Genomic DNA, 23,480 nt, shown 5'->3' with positions numbered 1-23,480 from the left:
AAGGGAGGTGGACAGACCCTATTAAAGGCTTTCTTTGGGGAAATATGAATTCCAGATGAACAATGACAAGGTGTGCATCCCTCCATTTCTGAACACATCCCCACAAATGCTGAGCCCCCTTGAGGTAGAATGTGCTCCAGTCTCACTGTAGGCCTGTGACCTCCAGTGGCTGAGTGGATGTTGCAGCTACTTCTGGTGCATCCCCATGTTCCTATGCATCCCTAGGTAAGGAAGGTGGTGTTTTTCAGAAATTCCCTTATTGGTAAGCCAATGTTTTATCTTGTACCCAGTATGTCAAGGGAAGCAGGCATGAATATGTTCCCAGAAAAGCAGGAGAATGAGACATGGGGTTATGTCACACCAGAGGACAATGAAGGCAGACACCAAAGTCCTGGTTTATTCCTAGCTTGGGCGTAAGCTTCAAGAGAGACCTGAAAGATATAGAGGCACCTAGGAAATCTGGCTTAGTGGCTTGTTTCCTCCTGCTCAAAAGGGTGCTCTTGTCCACGATGGCATCAAATCCAGCAAGAATGGAGCAGCAGGAGAGCACTGAAGGAGGAAAGGGGCTTCAGACACCTAAGGCTATATTCCTGCCCCCTCATGGCTGGTGAAAGGCAAGGCCTGGGTCAAGATGAGGAGATTTCCTCATGCAGAGAGAATCCAGAGGACCTAGTGAGCCAGGAGGTAGATGGGCCCCAGGATTAGCAGCTGGAGTTTGTTCCCTGTGGACAGATACTCCAAGATGAAGAGGAGCTGAGCCCTGCCTAGCTAAGAGACCACGTATTTCTCATTCTCGAGGGCAAGGAAACCTTTCCAACTACACATGTGCAGAAAGGCTCCTCAGAAGTCAAAAGGGAGGGGGCGTCACCTCATAGTAAGTGATGTCACTACCCATAGGCCTCTTTGCTAGAATCCACCTTGGCTAAGAGATGCGCAAGCACACATGGGAGGACCCTGAGATAAACCAAATACGAACTCAGAATTTGGCAAAGCAAGATGATTGGCCAAAGGAAACCCAGAAGAAATGCCCCATATAAGTGATTCAAACTACCACGAGGGCACGACTCTTTCTCTGAGCCCACCCGTGTGTCAATCCACGTGTACTCTTTTCCACATAATAAATAGATCAGTTGTTTCACTGCTTTCTGCCTCTGTAGAAATTCATTTTCTGTAAAGCTGACAGACCAGGGCCTTGTCACTGATCACTGGTCCCTGGTGGTCTACTGTCTAGGATTCAGCGCTTTCATTGCCGCAGCCTGACTTCAATCTCTGGCCGGGGAACTGAAATCCTAGCCACTGCAGGCCAAGGCCACTGAAATCACTAGCATGGATCCAAGGCTCTCACCTCCTCACTGTAACAGAATCAAATGAGTCCTCCGTTTACCTAGATGACATCTTGGAGAGAAGCAGGGAGAATAGAAGGACGTAAGAAATCTGGAGTTTCTCTGAGCTCCTGTAAGATGCTGCACTTGCCCATCATGGCATTTGCCTTGCTGTAATCTCCACCTGTCCACTTGTCCAGGCCTGCAACACCTGAGGGTGGCAACTCAATGTCTCACACATAGCACTGGGCTTAGCACAGAATATAAGAGCCCAGGACCCCTGTGATGAGATTTCCCAGGCACTGATGCAAGTCACTCAACCTCCTTGGGTCCCAATTTTCTCATCTATAAAACAAGAGTCTGAAACCACAATGTCTAAGCAGACATCCTAAATCTAACATTCCATAATAATAGTGATAGGTAAGAACTCCTAATATCTATGCAGTACTTACTATGTTCTAAGTGCTTCACACATCGCAACTCAGTTCCTTCTTACAACAATCCTGTGAAGTAAGCCTTTTTGCAGATAAGGAATTGGAAAAACAGAGATATTAAGGAACTTTAATAAGATTGCAGAGCTAGAAGGAGCCAGAACTGGAATTTGAACCTGGAAGTCTGGTTCTGGAATCTACGTGCCTAACCTAGCTCTGTTTCTGTGTAATGATGCCTCCTTTCATTCCTTATAGGAGCTGGTGTGAGTTTATTCATCCCCAAAAGCTGAGACGTGTCTGATTCCCCACTGATGTGCTAGGAATACAAAATCTAGCTTATTACAATTAGTAAAGAAAGACAGCAGCACCCTGAAACTTTATAATTTAATCTTTAACACCAATATCAAAAAGCATTGGTATACTTCAATAGTCTCATCTTCAAACTATTAGTAATATTATTAGGAATAATGCTAACAATACATATATGTATAATTAACAGCAATTATAATTTAATTAGTAGTACTTCCAAAAAAATTATAAAATCATGCTGCTATTACTCTTGCATGTTCTCAGATACTTAATATCAGAAATAAAAATGTTTTGTTCCAGAAATTTTAACTGATTATATTTATATTAGACCAAATTTTTATATGGTTTGTCAGATTTATTTTGTCCCTTCAGTTATTTTTTAAAGTTAATGCAAAGAGAAAAAAATATATATATATACATTTATGTATATATCCAAATAACTTTGCTATACACCTGAAACTAACACAGTATTGTTTATACTATACTTCAATTTTTTAAAATCACTGAATTAAAATTTATTATTAATCTAAAATTAAAAACTAATCCTCAAATCAGTTACTGTAAAACTTTTAAGTATATTTGGAACAAGCTGGGTGTGTGAATCTACTTTTCCAGTGGTAAATTTTATGAAATTTAAATACAGACCAAATACCTCCAGTGAAAATTAAGCACCTGGATTGAGGTGCACTATCCATGTAAAACACACACCTGATTTTAAAGACTCGGTATGAAAAAAAAAGAATGTAAAATATCTCATTGGTAAGTGTTTATATTGAGTACAAGTTGAAATGGTAATATTTCAGATATACTGTATTTAATCGAATAAAATGTATTATTAAAATTAATGATTAAAAAAAAGTTAACGTGAAAAACCACAGGTTCTATGCCTAATGAAAACAGTCACACTATAATAGTAATTTAGCAATTAGCCTATGGTTTGGCATCCAGGAAGCTGACATAAAAATAGACAATTTATTGACAATATTTAGACACTGGCTGTACTATTAAGTAATTAATATCCTATATCCTGAATTGCATGATTTGTATGATGAAAGGTACAGAACAAGGCATTCTAAGTTTGTGCTGGAGATATAAAGATTAATTAGACATAGAGTCTTACATTAAAATGTTGGAGTTTAGTAGAAGAAATAAAGCATAAAATAAATTATTAGGACAAATTATGCAGTGATAAGTGCCCGTGTAAAGAGAGAAAGAAAGTTACGATGGGAAAGGAAAAAGAGAGAGAGAAGAGACTCATAATCAGAACAGACTGTGGGGACAGAAAGCATTTGTGTTGGGGTTTGAAGGGTTGGTATGATTTATGTATACAACAATAAGGAGTGAAAATCATTTGGGTTGAGAGAACAGCAAGAGCAAAGTCAGAGGAGTCAAAAAACAGTACAGGCAAGGATTATCAAATACTGTGTTTCACTCTGCCAAATTGAACATATAGAAGGCACTAATGGGAATTAAGGAAGATACGATAGTGTTACAATTATCTCGGCAAGTGGTAATAGTTGCCTAATTTAAGGCAATGTCAATGGAAATGGACAACAAAGTATAGATTCAAGAAGTATTCCAAAGAAAGAATCAACATTTGGCAACAGGAAAGAAAGAAGGAGGAGAAAATTCAAAGATGATGCTCAACATAATAAAGGCCATGTATGACAAACACACAGCAAACATCATTCTCAATGGTGAAAAACAGAAAGCATGTCCTCTAAGATCCAGAACAAGACAAGGATGTCCACTCGCGCCACCATTATTCAACATAGTTTTGGAAGTCCTAGCCATGGCAATTGGAGAAGAAAAAGAAATAAAAGGAATACAAATTGGAAAAGAAGTAAAACCGTCACTGTTTGCATATGACATGATACTATACATAGATGATCCTAAAGATGCCACCAAAAAACTATTAGAGCTAATCAATGAATTTGGCAAAGTTGCAGGATACAAAATTAGTGCACAGAAATATCTTGCATTCATATACACTAACAATGAAAGATCAGAAAGAGAAATTAAGAAAACAGTTCCATTCACCATTGCAACAAAAAGAATAAAATACCTAGGAATAAACCTACCTAAGTAGGTAAAAGACCTGTACTCAGAAAACTATAAGACACTAATGAAAGTAAACAAAGATGACACAAACAGATGGAGAGATATACCATGTTCTTGGATTGGAAGAATCAATATTGTGAAAATGACTATACTATCCAAAGCAGCCTACAGACTCAATGCAATCACTAACAAACTACCAAAGGCATTCTTCACAGAACTAGAAGAAAAAATCTTAAAATTTGTATGGAGACACAAAAGACCCCAAATAGCCAAAGCAATCTTGAAGGAAAAAAAAAACAGAGCTGGAGGAATCAGACTCCCTGACTTCAGACTATACTACAAAGCTACAGTAATCAAGACAATATGGTACTGGCACAAAAACAGAAATATAGATCAATGGAACAGGATAGAAAGCCCAGAGATAAACCCATGCACATATGGTCAACTAATCTATGACAAAGTAGGCAAGGATACACAATGGAGAAAAGCCAGCCCCTTCAATAAGTGGTGCTGGGAAAACTGGACAGCTACATGTAAAAGAATGAAATTAGAACACTCCCTAACACCATAAACAAAAATAAACTCCAAATGGATTAAAGACCTAAATGTAAGACCAAACACTATATAACTCTTACAGAAAACCATAGGAAGAACTCTCTTTGACATAAATCACAGCAAGATTCTTTTTGACCCACCTCCTAGAGTAATGGAAATAAAAATAAAAACAAACAAACGGGACCTAATGAAACTTAAAAGCTTTTGCACAGCAAAGGAAACCATAAACAAGATGAAAAGACAACCCTCAGAATGGGAGAAAATATTTGCAAATGAAGCAACTGACAAAGGATTAATCTCCAAAATATACAAGCAGCTTATGCAGCTCAGTATCAGAAAAACAAACAAACCAATCCAAAAATGGGCTGAAGACCTAAATAGACATTTCTCCAAAGAAGACATACAGATGGCAAAGAAGCACTTGAAAAGCTGCTCAGCATCACTAATTATTAGAGAAATGCAAATCAAAACTACAATGAGGTATCACCTCACACTGGTTAGAATGGGCATCATCAGAAAATCTACAAACAATAAATGCTGGAGAGGGTGTGGAGAAAAGGGAACCCTCTTGCACTGTTGGTGGGAATGTAAACTGATACAGCCACTATGGAGAACAGTACAGAGGTTCCTTAAAAAACTAAAAATAGAATTACCATACGACCCAGTAATCCACTACTGGACACATACCCTTAGAAAACCATAATTCAAAAAGACACATGCACCCCAATGTTCATTGCAGCACTATCTAAAATAGCCAGGTCATGGAAGAAACATAAATGCCCATCAACAGACGAATGGATAAAGAAGTTGTGGTACATATATACAATGGAATATTACTCAGCCATAAAAAGGAACGAAACTGGGTCATTTGTAGAGATGTGGATGGATCTAGAGACTGTCATACAGAGTGAAGTAAGTCAGAAAGAGGAAAACAAATATCACATATTAATGCATATATATGGAATCTAGAAAATGGTACCAATGAACCGGTTTGCAAGGCTGAAATAGAGACACAGATATAGAGAGCAAATTTATGGACACCAAGGGGGAAAAGGGAGGAGGGACAAATTGGCAGATTGGGATTGACATATATACACTAATATGTATAAAATAGATAACTAATGAGGACATGCTGTGTAGCACAGGGAACTCCACTTCACTGTACAGTAGAAACTAACACAACGTTGTAAAACAACTATACCCCAATAAAAATAAATAAAAATAAAAACAAAGATGTTGCCAAGTTCTGAGCCCTAATGGCTAAGATAATGTTGGTGACATTGACAAAAATCAGGAGAAAGAAGGTGGAACGAGTTCTGTTCCATGTATTTGAGCTGTATGTACCAGTCGCAGCTAACTCATCACCAAGCAGGAGGAGATACTATTTCAAGCACAACAGTCACTCTGTGATTCACCATATGTGAAGGTGAAGTTACTTTCACTCTTACAGAAGTAAAACAAAAGCTGCACAGTATTAACCAGATCCTTCAGGATGTCTGAATGTTAAGGTGGGCTGTCAAGAATGACTCAGTCTTAACTCAGAGCCTCAACATCTAACATTAGCCTCAACATCTCAACATCTAACATTAGAGGAAAGTTTTAAAGGCTTTATGTTCCCACTCTTTAATCCTTAACTGGTTGAAATATGAAAGCTATTTTTCTCTTTTGAGATGTAGTTGTGACATATTCATTTTCAAACTTTCTCAGTTTCATCTACAGTAAAAACTTTGTGTGACATATTCTCAACTTATAAGTTGATCAAGGAGGTACTCTAGATTTCATCATTTGGTTTTATCCTCTGTCAGTATTCTGAATAGTCTTTCCATATTGCTCTCAATCTTTAATCACACCACCATCACTTGATGGTATCATACGTCAGAAAATTTCCATTTTAACCCTGTTTCCATGAATGATTTTCACTGTGGTTTGTGGGAATTGCTTGAGATATACCCAGAGCATTTGACATGTCACATCTGTCCATCTGGATGACCTTTTCTGTGCACATTCGTGTATGTGCCTAGATTATTTCAAGTTTAGAACAATCTGGGCACAAATTACATATTTTTCCAAAAGTGTGGGAAGCAAACTGATTGAAAACCCAAGTGCAAGATTTCCACATGGGACTTTATCTAGCAACACAGTAAGCAGATGCTTTATGCTGAACAAGGAATAAGAGTCTACTTCCTGGACATATTTTTATAGATCATCATAATTGAAACCTGACATACATAAAACTGTAGGTAAATACTGATGCCATTGGAGCAGAGCACCATAAAGAGAAATTTCCTAGGCTTCTCTTGTATCCAACTAGGAAACTTTCAGTCCAGTTAAGGGCACGCAGATGTAACTTCAAAGGGCCTCAAAAAGAGTGCAAATTCTTGCTGATAAAACTTTATCTCCCCAAGATTAAACTGTGCAGTCCTCAGATATTTAATAATCCTCTCACATACATTTCAGTGAAAGGTGAAGCTGTTTTATTTACTCCAGCCTTGAGTATGGAGACTTTCTTCTTCTGAACTATTTATTGATCTAAGCATGACATTTAAATACACACAAGTAGCAGCAATTCCATTTGAATATCCTGATTGTGTCAATTACTGTGATGCTAACCATGCCCATTCCACCCTGGAGCTTAAGTAAACAGGGCCACCACTCTCTGCTCTTAGCAGAGGATTTATAGGAGCCATGTGTCTGGCATTCAGGAAGATGTTGTCTTGCTCTCACCAGTGATTACATATACAATATTGTCATATAATTTTCAGATTTTTCAAAGACTTCAAAGCTCACAACCTTCCGTGAACTTGCTATCTGGACATGTTTATCATGGCAGGGAATAAAGGGAGGAGTGCTATGCAGAGACTTCAAATTATGAGCACTTCACACATTCTGTATGTCTATAAAATGTCAAAATGTCCAGGAGAAAAGTAGAAAGGCTAGTCAGTCTACCACCCGTACAGGGAGAGAGCATGGCTGGAGCAAATGTGGCTTAAATATTAGTTTAAAAGGGCCATTTGATTTTTCCATGATCAAGATATTTTGTCCTAAAATTGTCCAAAAAACAATTGTCCAAAAAATTGTTTCTTTTGCTAAATGAGGTCATTTAATTGGTAAGTAGAAATGAGTTCACTTCCTCTCCTCTCTCTTTTCTGGAAGTGACCAGATGTCCATTTGGGGGAATTATCTTTGTGACATGGTACTGAGAACACAGAATAGGACTTGTGTGTTGCATGACAGTGGAGGCTCTGGAGTCAGGCTTGCCTTGGGGTGAAGCCCAGCCCTCCCACTTTGCAGCCAAATACCATTGGGTAATTTACCCTCTGTCTCAGTTGCCTCAGCGGTAAAATGGGGATGATGATCATGGATCCTACCTCATCAAGCTGTGAAGATTGAATAAAACAGTATGTATCTAGTATGTGGAAAGTATTCAGTGAGGAGTATCATTATAATTGAAATATTGCACAGACAAAATAAAAGTACGTACTTCTCACCTCAGGGATTAGGCCTTGAAGGACCAATAACAATTCTTTTTTGGGGGATTCTGAATTCTATATTCCCATAGCTTTTGTTCATGCTTTACCGGAGCACTTACATGGATGTCCTCCTCCGCATCATGCACTGCAAGAGGCTTCTCATACATATTATAGACACGGAATCAAGCAATGTGTTAATGCCAATCTTGCCATGAATACTTTCCTGTTTATTCTTTCATTATGTTTTGTTCACCCAGTAAGAACCTATTAGTGCCAGCCAATGGGCTATCCAAATGCGGCTGCCCCATATCTCTGGCTCTTACCAATCAATGAGTAAATTTTTCTAGAAAAGCAACATTTAGAGAGTTGACTAGATTGCCTATGCCAGAATATTCTGGGATGACTCATTCCAAGGGATGGCAAGTTATGCAACTATCTTTGTGCAGTGTAGGCTGAGGAGAGCCACTGTGTCCTTTGAAGGCTGAGCTTCATGGTGCATCATCATGACTCAGAAGTGATCAATAACCAAGTGGCATTTAAACATCTTGGCTAACTACCAGCAGCATTTTGCTCCAGTTATTGGAAACTCCTCAGAGGGAATGTGGGCCTGGGGTAAGATCTGAATCACTGTCTCTGAGGGTAAAAATGCATATTGCCAGGAAAGGCATGGCAAACAACAGAGACACAAGAATAGTCTCATTTTTTTGTCTGTCTGCACCATGAGCATCTGCTGCCCCTCCTCTGTTAAGAATGGTCACCAGGCTTCTCTCATGAAATATCACACATGCCCCATATTGCCGTACACAGGGTTAAAGGTGAGAGGGGTGCCATCTTAGAAACAAGTGATAGTCAGAGAGGGGAGAGGGAACTGAAAGGAATCTAACATTTATTAAATCCCAAAGCCAGGCCTCCTGCGTGCCACTTTAATGATCTTTCCACTGTACCACACCTGGTGACAAGTTTTAAAGCTATTCTTTTACCAAAGTTCCCACTGATCAACTTAATTATCAACATTGTGGTAAAGGCTGTGAGCACAGCCTGCCAACTGTATTGCTCATCTCAGTATCACTCTAGCCGTGGAGAGAATCTATCACTTTTCCTCCTTCTGCAATCTGTAAACCATGCTGGGACAGTCTCTTTCATACACTGGAGGTAAGAGGGTGGACTGGTGCAGCTTCTCTGGAGGGCAGCCTGGCAGTGTTCCAAACAACTTATACATGGGTTCCACCTCGGGACTTAATCCTCCCATTTCTGGAAATGTACACTAAGAAATGATCAGAGATGTGGCAGATATGTATATGCAGTTAGCAAATCATGAGGCATCACTTGTCCATATATACATATATAGAGATATATAGATATAGATAACCAAATGAAATATGTGTTCACTCACCAGTTAGCCACACTGTTACACCCTGAAGGGCACCACTGCCCACCTGTTGACAGGTACTGGAATTGAAGACACAATGCCAGGATGAACTATCACATAAGAAGTGTATCTTATAAAGTCAACTGAATTTCACTAACTACAAATATTCCAATGTCAAACCATAAATTAGAAAGAAAAAAATTTAGTAAAAAAATCACTTTCCAGTCACTTTTTATATATGTTTTTCTCCCTTTGCTGCTCTCTTATTCTCCCCTCCCCCATACCAACCACCAACAGCACTACCACCTTCATCTCCCAAGAAGTCTGTCTGCATTGTAAATCCTTTCTTTTTTTTTTTTTTTTTTTGTTTCAAAATCAAAGTAGGCATGAACAGGACTCAATTGCTGGTATGGAGAAAACTGTGTGAATAAATAAGGTAATTAAATGTATCCATTCTATAGAATAGTCAACACTACTTTGAGTGACTATGATATATCAGAGTGCACATAACAGTGCAAACATTAGGTAGTCCTCACTGTCTACCATCCTTCTACATAACCTCAAATTTGAACTTGAGAAAATTCAGATTACCCTAGACTACACATATTTGGGGAAGTAACTTCATTTAATCACTATGTTCTAAATAAAGTATTTTTGTTAGAAATCACATTTTATCTTGAGTCTTAGAATTCACCTACACAGTGTGATATTTTCTACCTGATGGGCAGATAGAAGTTAAACTTGGACAAGCACAAATACGTAGATTCTTGCATAGAAATAACACAAACAGTAGAGAGAGATTATCCCATGGGGGTTCTGAGAGGAAGTACCTAGGACCTTAAAGCCAAACTTCCACTGTCTAGGCCCAGCTTCCTCTACCCACAGATCCTTCAACTCAGCCCCTACCCACAAGATCCCAGGACCAATCTAGTCTTTTTCTGATACCGTACATCTTCATCTTACTGAACCTAAGGTTCAAGGCTCATATATTTCTGCAGCCTCTACTTCCCTATACTCTTGTAATTTACCTAATTACTTGTAATTTTCTGTTTAATGATATCTGTCTTCTCCTTAAGACTCTAAACTCCCTAAGAACAGAGACTGTGTCTGTCACATTCACAGCTTTATCCCCAGTACCTAGTGCAATACCTACCATATTGTTAGTGTTTAATAAATTTTGTTCCTGGGATATCGTGACTTATAATAACAAATATAAACGTGGTCTTCATCTCTGTTACTGGCACAGAGCTCCTAAAACCCTTGGAATTTCCTAAGTGATGAAAGCAATTGAGGTGGCTTGTTTTTTGTTATGTTAATGAGGTGACTTTTGGAGAGCATCTAAGGATGGGGGCTTGTTGCCAATAGAGCTTACCATCTAATTAGAGGGTTGGGACATTCAGTCCAACCCCTTAACCTCCAGGTACCCCAGAAGCTGGGTAACTTTCTCTCCCACACCTAGCCTTTTGTGTAAGTCTCTGCCTGGAACACACCCCTTGAAGTCTGGGGCTCTAAGTCGCTCTTACCAGGCAATCCCCCACCTCCAGGGACTGCAGTCCAGTTCCTGAGCATCCTTAGGCCTCTGAATCATGCTGATTTCCACGCCCCTGCAAGCTCCACTCTCCCCACTTCCAACAGCTGCATCTTTCCCCAGGTGTGGGCCTCATCCCCTCATAGGCTGTATTTATCTACCAGGCCCTGGTTCCTCCTTATCTAGCCTCTTTTAATACCATTAGAGCTCCAGTTCTCAGTGTGGAGACCTGAAGAGAGACTCCAAGCAAACAGAACCTCAAAGTAACTCCAAATTCAAGACCTGAGACAGTGTGCAGAAAACTATTGTGATATGAGTTGTCAATGTAAAGAAAGTTACATTGAATCATCCACCATAATATACTAAACTGTCTGAAACTCCAGTAAAAGTCTCAATAAGAGCATTTAAAACACAGCCTACTTGGGAACATGTTTTATTCACAGATATGTACATAAAATATTTTAAAAATTCACAAGTGAAGCAAAATAATATACAGTTAAAATAGTGCAAATGTAAGAGGGAGTAGCCAAGATGGGAGGGTTATAACCAAGAGGGCAGAGTAGGAAGACCCTGAACTTAACTCCTCCCATAAGCACACAAAAATGACAACTATTTACAGAGTGACTATGGATTAGAATGACCTGAAGACTAGCAGAAAATACTTTAAATAAGTAAATACTTATATTAAGTATTTACTTATTTAAAATATTTATTTACTTATTTAAAATATTTATATAAAATATTTTAAATAAGTAAATATTTTAAATAAGTGAGATGGGTAGGAGGGGTGGAGACATGGTATAGTCAAGACTCATACCCTCAGGTGGGCAACCCACAAATGGGAGGACAGAGGGAAGAAGTTCTTCCCAAAGAGTGAAGGCTCTGAGACCCATATCAGGTTCCCAAGCTGGGGGAGGAGGGTCCTACACTGGGAAGATGAGCCCCAAGTAGTGGCTTTGCAGGCTAGCAAGAACTGTGTATAAGATAGCCAGAGGGTTGTAGGAAACAGACACTCTGCTTTTAAAAGGTGAATGTAAAATCTCACACACTCTAAGACCCAGTACAGAGGCAGTAGTTTGAAGGGAGATTGGGTCAGTCCCACTTGCTGATCTTGTAGAGCTTCTCAGAGAGGCAAGAGGCAACTAGGATTCCTGCTGTGAACACAGAGGCTGGTAGCAGCCATTTTTGGCAGCTCATTCTACCACAAGGACACTGGGGCTGACAAGCACCATTTTGGACTCCCCAATCTAGTCTATTAGAATCAGGGGCTTACCCACCCAATAGCAGGTCAGCATCAGTCCCAGGACTCCTCAGACCAAGTAGCCAGCTGCACAGGGACCCAGCCCCACCCATTAGGCTGCCACCAGCCCAAAAAATTCCCAGCCCCTACAGTCAGGCACTCTATGATGTAGCTCTGCCTACCAGTAGCCAACAGCCTCAGGAAAACGCAAGACCTGTCAGGCAACCATGAAGGGGGCCAGGTAGGTCTAAAAACACACCCACAGTAGTCAGTCCCACAACAACAGAAGTGTCCATGAAGCCCACATAAGAGACACTTCCCTGGAGCATATAGCTCTGGTGACAAGAAGAGAATGTGCTACTGAGTCCTATAAGATGTCTCCTACATAAGGCTACTTCTCCAAGATCATGAAATGTAAACAACCTACCTAATACATACAAAGAAACACAGAGAGTTAGGCAAAATTAGGGGATAAAAGAACAAGATAAAACCTCAGAAAAAACTAACTGAAGTGGAGATAAGCAATCTATATAATAAAGAGTTCAAGGTAATGATTATAGAGATGCTCAGTGAACTCAGGAGAAGAATGGATGAACACAGTGAGAAGTTTAACAAAGAGTTAGAAAATATAAAGAAGAATCAAAAGACTGAAGAATACAATAAGTAAAATAAAAAATACACTAGAAGGAATCAACAGTAAATTAGAAGAACGACTCAGTGAACTAGAAGACAGAGTAGTGGAAATCATATGAGCTGAACAGAAAAAAAAAAAAGAAAAAGGAACTTTTAAAAATGAGGACAGTTCAAGAGACCTCTAAGATAACATCAAGCATACTAAAAATTGAAAGATAGGAGTCCCAAAAAGAGAAGAGAGAAAGGGGCAGAGAATTTACTAAAAGAAATAATAGCTGAAAATTCCTTAATCTGGAAAAGGAAACAGACATCAAGATTCAGGAAGACAGAGTCCCAAACAAGATCAACCCAATGAGAACCAAAACAAGACAAACCGTAATTAAATGCCAAAAATTAAAGATAGAAAAAGAATCTTAAAACAGCAAGGGAAAACCAACTAGTTGCGTACAAGGGACTCCCACAGTTTAATCAGTGGATATTTTACAGGCCAGGAGGGCATGCCAGAATATATTTAGAATTCCCTGCAGGGCACACCATCAGGGCAGCTGCAGTGGGTGACGGCTTGATGGGGACAGCTTTCATTGTTTACTGGAATGGCACGCAACATTTTTTTGTCCACAGTACTCTCTACAGATTAAATAAGATACAACATATAAAGCTGACAGCACAGTGCCTGGAATATAAGACTTCAAAAATACTGTTATCGGGCCTGAACCAAGATGGCAGAGTAGAAGGACGTGCTCTCACTCCCTCTTGTGAGAACACCAGAATCACAACTAGCTGCTGGACAATCATCAGCAGGAAGAAACAGGAACTCACCAAAAAAGATACCCCACATCCAAAGACAAAGGAGAAGCCATAACGAGACGGTAGGAGGGGTGCAATCACAGTAAAATCAAATCCCATAAGTGCTGGGTGGGTGACTCACAGACTGGAGAACACTTATATCACAGAAGTCCACCCACTGGAGTGAAGGTTCTGAGCCCCACATCAGGCTTCCCAACCTGGGGTTCCAGCAACGGGAGGAGGAATTCTTAGAGAATCAGACTTTGAAGGCTAGTGGGATGATTGCAGGACTTTGACAGGACAGGGGGAAGCAGAGACTCCATTCTTGGAGGGCACACACAAAGTAGTGTGTGCATCAGGACCCAGGGGAAGGAGCAGTGACCCCAGGGGAGACTGAGCAGACCTACCTGCCAGTGTTGGAGGGTCTCCAGCACAGGCGGGCGGTGGCTGTGGCTCACCATGGGGAAAAGGACACTGCCAGCAGAAGTTCTGGGAAGTACTCCTTGGCATGAGCCCTCCCATAGTCTGCCATTAGCCCCACCAAAGAGCCCGGGTAGACTCCAGTGTTGGGATGCCTCAGGCCAAACAACCAACAGGGAGGGAACCCAGCCCCACCCATCAGCAGTAAAGCGGATTAAAGTATTACTGAGCTCTGCCCACCAGAGCAACAGTCTGCTCTATCCACCACCAGGCCCTCCCATCAGGAAACCTGCACAAGCCACTTAGTTAGCCTCATCCACCAGAGGGCAGACAGCAGAAGCACTACCATCCTGTAGCCTATGGAACAAAAACCACATTCACAGAATGATAGACAAGATGAAAAGACAGAGGGCTATGTACCATATGAAGGAACAAGATAAAACCCCAGAAAAACAACTAAATGAAGTGGAGATAGACAACCTTCCAGAAAAAGAATTCAGAATAATTGTAGTGAAGATGATCCAGGACGTGGGAAAAAGAATGGAGGCAAAGATCGAGAAGATGCAAGAAATGTTTAACAAAGACCTAGAAGAATTAAAGAACAACAAAAAAAAACAGATGAACAATACAATGACTGAAATGAAAAATACACTACAAGGAATCAATAGCAGAATAACTGAGGCAAAAGAATGGATAAGTGACCTGGAAGACAGAATGGTGGAAATCACTGCATGGAACAGAAAAAAGAAAAAAGGATGAAAAGAAATGAAGACAGCCTAAGAGACCTCTGGGACAACACTAAACACACCAACAATCACATTATAGGGGTCCCAGAAGGAGAAGAGAGAAAGAAGGGACCTGAGAAAATATTTGAAGAGATTATAGTCAAAAACTTCCCTAACATGGGAAAGGAAATAGCCACCCAAGTCCAGGAAGCAGAGAGAGTCCCAGGCAGGATAAACCCAAGGAGAAACACACCAAGACACATGGTAATCAAATTGACAAAAACTAAACACAAAGAAAAATTATTGAAAGCAAAAGGGAAAAATGACAAATAACATACAAGGGAATTCCCATAAGGTTGACAGCTGATGCCTCAACAGAAACTCTACAAGCCAGAAGAGAGTGGCATGATATATTTAAAGTGATGAAAGGAAAGAGGCTACACCCAAGATTACTCTATCCAGCAAAGATCTCATTCAGATTCGATGGAGAAATCAAAAGCTTCACAGACAAGCAAAAGCTAAGAGAATTCAGCACCAAAAAACCAGCTCTACAACAAATACTAAAGGAACTTCTGTAAGTGGGAAACACAAGAGAAGAAAAGGACCTACAAAAACAAACCCAAAACAAATAAGAAAATGGTCATATGAACATACATATCGATAATTACCTTAAACGTGAATGGATTAAGACACAGCCTTGCTGAATGGATACAAAAACAAGACCCATAAACATGCTGTCTACAAGAGACCCACTTCAGACCTAGGGACACATACAGACTGAAAGTGAGGGGATGGAAAAAGATATTCCATGCAAATGGAAATCAAAACAAAGCTGAAGTAGCAATACTCACATGAGAAAAAAATAGACTTTAAAATAAAGAATGTTACAAGAGACAAGGAAGGACACTACATAAGGACCAAGGGATCAATCCAAGAAGAAGTTATAACAATTATAAATATATATGCACCCAACATAGGAACACCTCAATACATAAGGGAACTGCTAACAGCCATAAAAGACGAAATCGACAGTAACACAATAATACCGGGGGACTTTAACACCTCACTTACACCAATGGACAAATCATCAAGACATAAAATTAATAAGGAAACAAAAGCTTTAAAAGACACAATAGACCAGACAGATTTAATTGATATTTATACGACATTCCATCCAAAAACAACAGAATACACTTTCTTCTCAAGTGCTCATGGAACATTCTCCAGGTTAGTTCATATCTTGGGTTACAAATCAAGCCTTGGTAAATTTAAGAAAATTGAAATCGTATCAAGTACCTTTTCCAACCAACCCTATGAGACTAGGTATCAATTACAGGAAAAAGTCTGTAAAAAATACAAACACACGGAGGCTAAAGAATGCACTACTTAGGGCTTCCCTGGTGGCGCAGTGGTTGAGAGTCCACCTGCCGATGCAGGGGACACGGGTTCATGCCCCAGTCTGGGAAGATCCCACATGCCGCGGAGTGGCTAGGCCCGTGAGCCATGGCCGCTGAGCCTGTGCGTCTGGAGCCTGTGCTCCACAACGGGAGAGGCCGCAAAAGTGAGAGGCCCGCGTACTGCCAAAAAAAAAAAAAAAAAGAATACACTACTTAATAACCAAGAGATCACTGAAGAAATCAAAGAGGAAATCAAAAAATACTTAGAAACAAATGACAATGAAAACAGGATGACTCAAAACCTATGGAATGCAGCAAAAACAGTTCCAAGAGGGAAGTTTATAGCAATATAATCCTACCTTAAGAAACAAGAAATGTCTCAAATAAACAACCTAACTGTACACCTAAATCAATTAGAGAAAGGAGAACAAAAGAGCCCCAAAGTGAGCAGAAGGAAAGAAATCATAGAGATCAGATCAGAAATAAATGAAAAAGAAATGAAGAAAACAATAGCAAACATCAATAAAACTAAAAGCTGGTTCTTTGAGAAGTTAGAGAAAATTGATAAACTATTAGCCAGACTTATCAAGAAAAAAAGGGAGAAGACTCAAATCAATAGAATTAGAAATGAAAAATGGAGAAGTAACAACTGACACAGCAGAAATACAAAGGATCATGAAAGACTACTACAAGCAACAATATGCCAATAAAATGGACAACCTGGAAGAAATGGACAAATTCCTAGAAATGCACAACCTTCCGGGACTGAACCAGGAAGAAATAAAAAATATGAACAGACCAATCACAAGCACTGACATTGAAACTGTGATTAAAAATCTTCCAATAAACAAAAGCCCTGGACCAGATGGCTTCACAGGCGAATTCTATCAAACATTTAAAGAAGAGCTAACACCTATCCTTCTCAAACTCTTCCACAATATAGCAGATGGAAGATCACTCCCGAACTCATTCTATGTGGCCACTATCACCCTGACACCAAAGCCAGATATAGATGTCACAATGAAAGAAAACTACAGGCCAATGTCACTGATGGACATAGAAGCAAAAATCCTCAACAAATACTGGCAAACAGAATCCAACAGCACATGAAAAGGATCATACACCATGATCAAGTGGGGTTTATCCCAGGAATGCAAGGATTCTTCAATATATGCTAATCAATCAACATGATACACCATTTTAACAAACTGAATGAGAAAAATGATATGATCATCTCAATAGATGCAGAGAAAGCTTTCGACAAAATTCAACACCCATTTATGATAAAAACCCTCCAGAAAGCAGGCATAGAGGGAAATTTCCTCAACATAATAAAGGCCATATGTGACAAACCCACAGCCAACATCATCCTCAATGGTGAAAAACTGAAAGCATTTCCACTAAGATCAGGAACAAGACAAGGTTGCCCACTCTCACCACTCTTATTCAACATAGTTTTGGAAGTTTTAGCCACAGCAATCAGAGAGGAAAAGGAAATAAAAGGAATCCAAATCGGAAAAGAAGAAGTAAAGCTGTCACTGTTTGCAGATGACATGATACTATACATAGAGAATCCTAAAGATGCTACCAGAAAACTACTAGAGCTAATCAATGAATTTGGTAAAGTAGCAGGATACAAAATTAATGCACAGAAATCACTTACATTCCTGTACACTAATGATGAAAAATCTGAAAGTGAAATTAAGAAAACACTCACATTTACCATTGCAACAAAAAGAATAAAATATATAGGAATAAACCTACCTAAGGAGACAAAAGATGTATATGCAGAAAATTATAAAACACTGATGAAAGAAATTAAAGATGATACAAATAGATGGAGAGATATACCACGTTCTTGGATTGGTAGAATCAATATTGTGAAAATGACTATACTACCCAAAGCAATCTACAGATTCAATGCAATCCCCTATCAAACTACCAATGGCATTTTTCACAGAACTAGAACAAAAAATCTCACAATTTGTGTGGAAACACAAAAGACCCCAAATAGCCAAAGCAATCTTGAGAAAGAAAAATGGAGCTGGGAGAATCAGGCTCCCTGACTTCAGACTATATTACAAAACTACAGTAATCAAGACAGTATGGTACTGGCACAAAAACAGAAAGATAGATCAATGGAACAGGATAGAAAGCCCAGAGATAAACCCACACACATATGGTCACCTTATCTTTGATAAAGGAAGCAAGAAAAGACACCCTCTTCAATAAATGTGCTGGGAAAACTGGACAGCTACATGTAAAATAATGAAATTAGAACACTCCCTAACACCATACACAAAAATACACTGAAAATGGATTGGAGACCTAAATGTAAGGCCAGACATTGTTAAACTCTTAGAGGAAAACATAGGCAGAAAACTCTATGACATAAACAACAGCCAGATCCCTTTAGATCCACTTCATAGAGAAGTGGAAATAAAAACAAAAATAAAGAAATGGGACCTAATGAAACTTCAAAGCTTTTGCACAGCAAAAGAAACCATAAACAAGACGAAAAGACAACCCTCAGAATGGGAGAAAATATTTGCAAATGAAGCAACTGACAAAGGATTAATCTCCAAAATTTATAAGCAGCTCATGCAGCTCAGTAACAAAAAAACAAACAACCCAATTCAAAAATGGGCAGAAGACCTAAATAGACATTTCTCCAAAGAAGATATACAGATTGCCATCAAACACATGAAAGAATGCTCAACATCATGAATCATTAGAGAAATGCAAATCAAAACTACAATGAGGGCTTCCCTGGTGATGCAGTGGTTGAGAGTCCGCCTGCCGATGCAGGGGACACAGGTTCGTGCCCCGGTCCGGAAAGATCCCACATGCCACGGAGCGACTGGGCCTGTGAGCCATGGCCGCTGAGACTGCGCGTCCAGAGCCTGTGCTCCACAATGGGAGAGGCCACAACAGTGAGAGGCCTGCATACCGAAAAAAAAAGAAAAAAAAACTACAATGAGATATCATCTCACACCGCTCAGAATGGCCATCATCAAAAATCTAGAAACAATAAATGCTGGAGAGGGTGTGGAGAAAAGGGAACCCTCTTTCACTGTTGGTGGGCATGTAAATTGATACAGCCACTATGGAGAACAGTATGGAGGTTCCTTAAAAAACTAAAAATAGAACTACCATATGACACAGCAATCCCACTACTTGGCATATACCCTGAGAAAACCATAATTCAAAAAGAGTCATGTACCACAATGTTCATTGCAGCTCTATTTACAATAGCCAGGACATGGAAGCAACCTAAGTGTCCATCAACAGACGAATGGATAAAGAAGATGTGGCACATGTATACACTGGAATATTACTCAGCCATAAGAAGAAAGGAAACTGAGTTATTTGTAGTGAGGTGGATGGACCTAGAGTCTGTCATACAGAGTGAAGTAAGTCAGAAAGAGAAAAACAAATACCGTACGCTAACACATATATATGGAATCCAAGAAAAGAAATAAAAAGGTCATGAAGAACCTAGAGGCAAGATGGGAATAAAGGTGCAGGCCTACTAGAGAATGGACTTGAGGATATGGGGAGGGGGAAGGGTAAGCTGGGACAAAGTGAGAGAGTGGCATGGACATATGTACACTATCAAATATAAAATAGATAGCTAGTGGGAAGCAGCTGCATAGCACAGGGAGATCAGCTCAGTGCTTTGTGACCACCTACAGGGGTGAGATAGGGAGGGTGGGAGGGAGATGCAAGAGGGAGGAGATATGGGGATATATGTATATGTATAGCTGGTTCACTTTGTTATACAGCAGAAACTAACATACCATTGTAAAGCAATTATACTCCAATTAAGATGTTAAAAAAAAAAAAAAACTACTAGCGTTCATTGACTAACTTGGTTAAGTTGCAGGATACAAAATTCATATATAGAAATCTGTTGCATTTCTATACACTAACAACAAACTACCAGAAAGAGAAATTAAGAAAACAGTTTCAGTTACCATCACATCAAAAAGAATAAAATACTTAGGAATAAACATACCTAAGGAGGGAAAAGACCTATGCTCAGAAAACTATAAGACACTTACGAAAGAAATGGAAGATAACACAAATGGAAGTATATACTGCGTTCATGGATTGGAAGAACAAATATTGTTAAAATGACCATACTATGCAAGGCAATCTGCAGATTCAGTGCAATCCCTATCAAGTTTTTCACAGAACCTGAATAAATAATTCTAAAATTTGTATGGAACCATAAAAGACCCCAAGTAGACAAAACAATTTTGAGAAAGAAGAACAGAGCTGAAGGAATTATGCTCCCTGACTTCCGACTACACTACAAAGCTACAGTAATCAAAACAATATGGTACAGGCACAAAACCAGACACATAGATCAATGCAACAGGATAGAAAGCCCAGAAATAAAGCCACACGCTTATGGTCAATTAATCTATGACAAAAGAGGCAAGAATATACAATGGAGAAAAGACAGTTTCTTCAAAAAGTGGTGCTGGGGAACCTGGACAGCTACCTGTAAAGGAATGAAATTAGAACATTCTCTTGTTAGAGAATACAGAAGTTTATATACAAAAATAAACTCAAAATGGATTAAAGACCTAAATGTAAGACCTGAAACCATAAAATTCTTAGAGGAAAACATACGCAGAACACTCTGACATAAACCATAGTAATATTTTTTGGATCTGGTCTCCTAAAGCAAAGGAAGCAAAAGAAAAATAAACATATGGGACCTCATTAAATTTAAAAGCTTTTGCACAGCAAAGGAAAACATGACAAAACTGAAGACAACCTACTGAATGGGAGAAGATATTTGCGAATGATATGAGTGATAAGGAGTTAATATCCAAAATACATAAACAGCTCATACAACTCAATATTAAAAAAAAAAAAATGGGCAGAAGACCCGAATAGACATTTCTCCAAAGAAGACATACAGATGGCTAACAGGCACCTGAAAAGATGCTCAACATCATTAATCATCAGAGAAATACAAATTAAAACCACAATAAGATATCACCTTACACCTCTCAGGATGACTATTATCAACAAGAACACAATTAACAAGTGTTGGTAAGGATGTGGAGAAAAGGAACCCTCATACACTGTTGGTAGGAATGTAAATTGGTGCCACCACTGTGGAAAATAGTATGGATATTCCTCAAAACACTAAAAATAGAGCTATCTTATGACCCAGCAATTCCACTCCTGGGTATATATCTGAAAAAAATGAAAACACTAATTCAAAAAGATAAATGCACCCCTATGTTCATAGTAGGACTATTCACAGTAGCCAAGATATGGAAGCAACCTACATGTCCATCAACAGATGAATGGATAAAGAAGATGTGAGATTTTATATATCTATACACACACCCACACATACATACAGTGGAATACTACTCAACCTCAAAAAAGAATGAAATTTTGCCATTTGCAACAACGTGGATGGACTTAGAGGGTATTATGCTTAGTGAAATAAGTCAGAGAAAAACAAATACTGTATGATATCACATATAAGTGGAATCTAAAAAATACAACAAACTAATGAACCTTACAAAAAGTAACAGACTCACAGATATAGAGAAAAAATTGGTGGTTACCAGTGGGGAGAGGGTTGGGGGGAGGGGCAAGATAGGGGTAGGGAATTAAGAGGAACAAACTACTATGTATAAAAGGAATAATATCCAAGTATATATTGTACAACACAGAGAACATAGCCAATATTTTATAATAACTTTAAATGGAGTATAACCTATAAAAATTTTGAATTTCTATGTTGTACACCTGAAACTAATATTGTAAATCAACTATATCGCAATAAAAAAAAAAAGAAGTCTATGTCCAGCCAAATGGCCCACCATGTGAAAGAGAGATCAAAGACCTTTCAGACATGCAAGTTCTAAGATAAATTCACTCCCATGCTCCCTTTCTGGGAAAAGTAAAATAAAATAAAAATAAAGTTCTTAAGGTAATTCTAATGTGCAGACAGCTTTGGGAAGTATTAACTGAGAATGTTTTACAAAAGGACTGATCTCTTGCAGACAGACCGTCCTCAAAAGAGCAAAAAGCCACCAGCTTCTTCTAGAACTCCACCATGGAAGGAACTATGGGTCAGAAATCTCCACCCCAGTATCTGTGAGCCCCTGGACACTTTTGGCTCATACCTGCTCCCTGGGTCCTCCTCCTCTCATTTTCTTCTCCCTTTTTCCAAAAGCTGCCTCCCTCTGCCTCAGCCCTTGGAGTTCTGCCCTTCTCTGAAAATCAGCTGCAGCAAAGCAGCCCTCTCCTCTTCCTCTTCCTGCTTTGCTGTCCCTGTAGATCATAAGCACACAGGCTGCTTCCCTTTTAAGGGATGTTAACTGATGACTGCTACAAAAGACGGGGGTGGGGAAAGGCAACAAACGTTGTGGGAGAGATAAAGCTTCCAGACTCTCCCAGGTCTTCCCTTCACAATCCTGGTCCATGGTTCTGGATTCCCATCAGAGAGATGAGCCAGGTGGGAATTTCAATAGCAAAGAGCTGATGGTGTCAAGATGGCGATGTAGGAGGATGCTGGGCTCACCCCCTCCCAGGAGACACACTGATTCTGTAGCTATACCTGAAACAACTATCTCTCAAAAACAAACAAACAAACAAAAAACAAAATAAAAACTAAAAACCGCCTAACAACTCCTACACACCAGGCAAAGTAGGGAAGGCCCACACAGAAGTGGGCCGGAGGGCCTAGGATGCAATCCTGCCATAAATCCCACCCCTGATGCAGCAGCCCACAATCAGGAGGGAACTCAGACCCCGGGCTTCCCCTGAGGAGTGAGGGTTTGAGACCCCTATCAGGCACCCCAGCTTTTAAGATTTGCGCCTGAGAACCGAACCCCAAAATATCTAGCTTTGAAAACCAAGCGAGGTCACGGAATCCCACAAGGCTGCAGGAGAAATGACGAGAAGCAGCTCTTAAAGGCCCCGTGGGCTCGGACCCCCCTGGAGGCCCCAGTCACGAGGCGCCCAGACCTCGTGCGAATGAGGCTCACTTGCTAACACTAAAGCATCGGCCTGAAGAGCAGGCATCTAATTTAGCACAGCTGAGAGCCTGTCGGCTCGTGGGCATCGTCCTGAGGCTCTACCTCCGCCTCACTCTAGCCAGTGAGCTCCATCCTTTGGTTGTTGTTGTTCTCTTTCTTTTCCCAGCAGGCACCATCTGTACGCGCTCTCTCTGCCTCATTGCAGCAGGAGGGCA

The 23,480-nt window shown here is 39.7% G+C and overlaps 1 protein-coding gene across 3 annotated transcripts in view; it reads right to left on the bottom strand.

Annotated features, from left to right (window-relative positions):
* ATP8B4 (ATPase phospholipid transporting 8B4 (putative)) overlaps positions 1-22,533 on the bottom strand; it is a 305,179-nt gene extending 282,646 nt beyond the window's left edge. For 2 of the 3 annotated variants that reach the window (XM_032624347.1, XM_032624361.1), the window contains exon 1: positions 22,411-22,533. The gene's annotated coding sequence lies outside the window, so the exon portion shown is untranslated. Of the gene's footprint in view, positions 1-9,541; positions 9,577-22,410 lie in introns of those variants that run through there. The other variant, XM_032624352.1, reaches the window with a different exon arrangement.
* Positions 22,534-23,480: the final 947 nt, after the last annotated feature.

Source organism: Phocoena sinus, chromosome 2 (genome assembly GCF_008692025.1).
Source record: "Phocoena sinus isolate mPhoSin1 chromosome 2, mPhoSin1.pri, whole genome shotgun sequence".
NCBI lineage: Eukaryota > Metazoa > Chordata > Mammalia > Artiodactyla > Phocoenidae > Phocoena > Phocoena sinus.
Note: the sequence above shows the minus strand (reverse complement) of the source record. Positions and strands in the feature narration are given on the sequence as shown.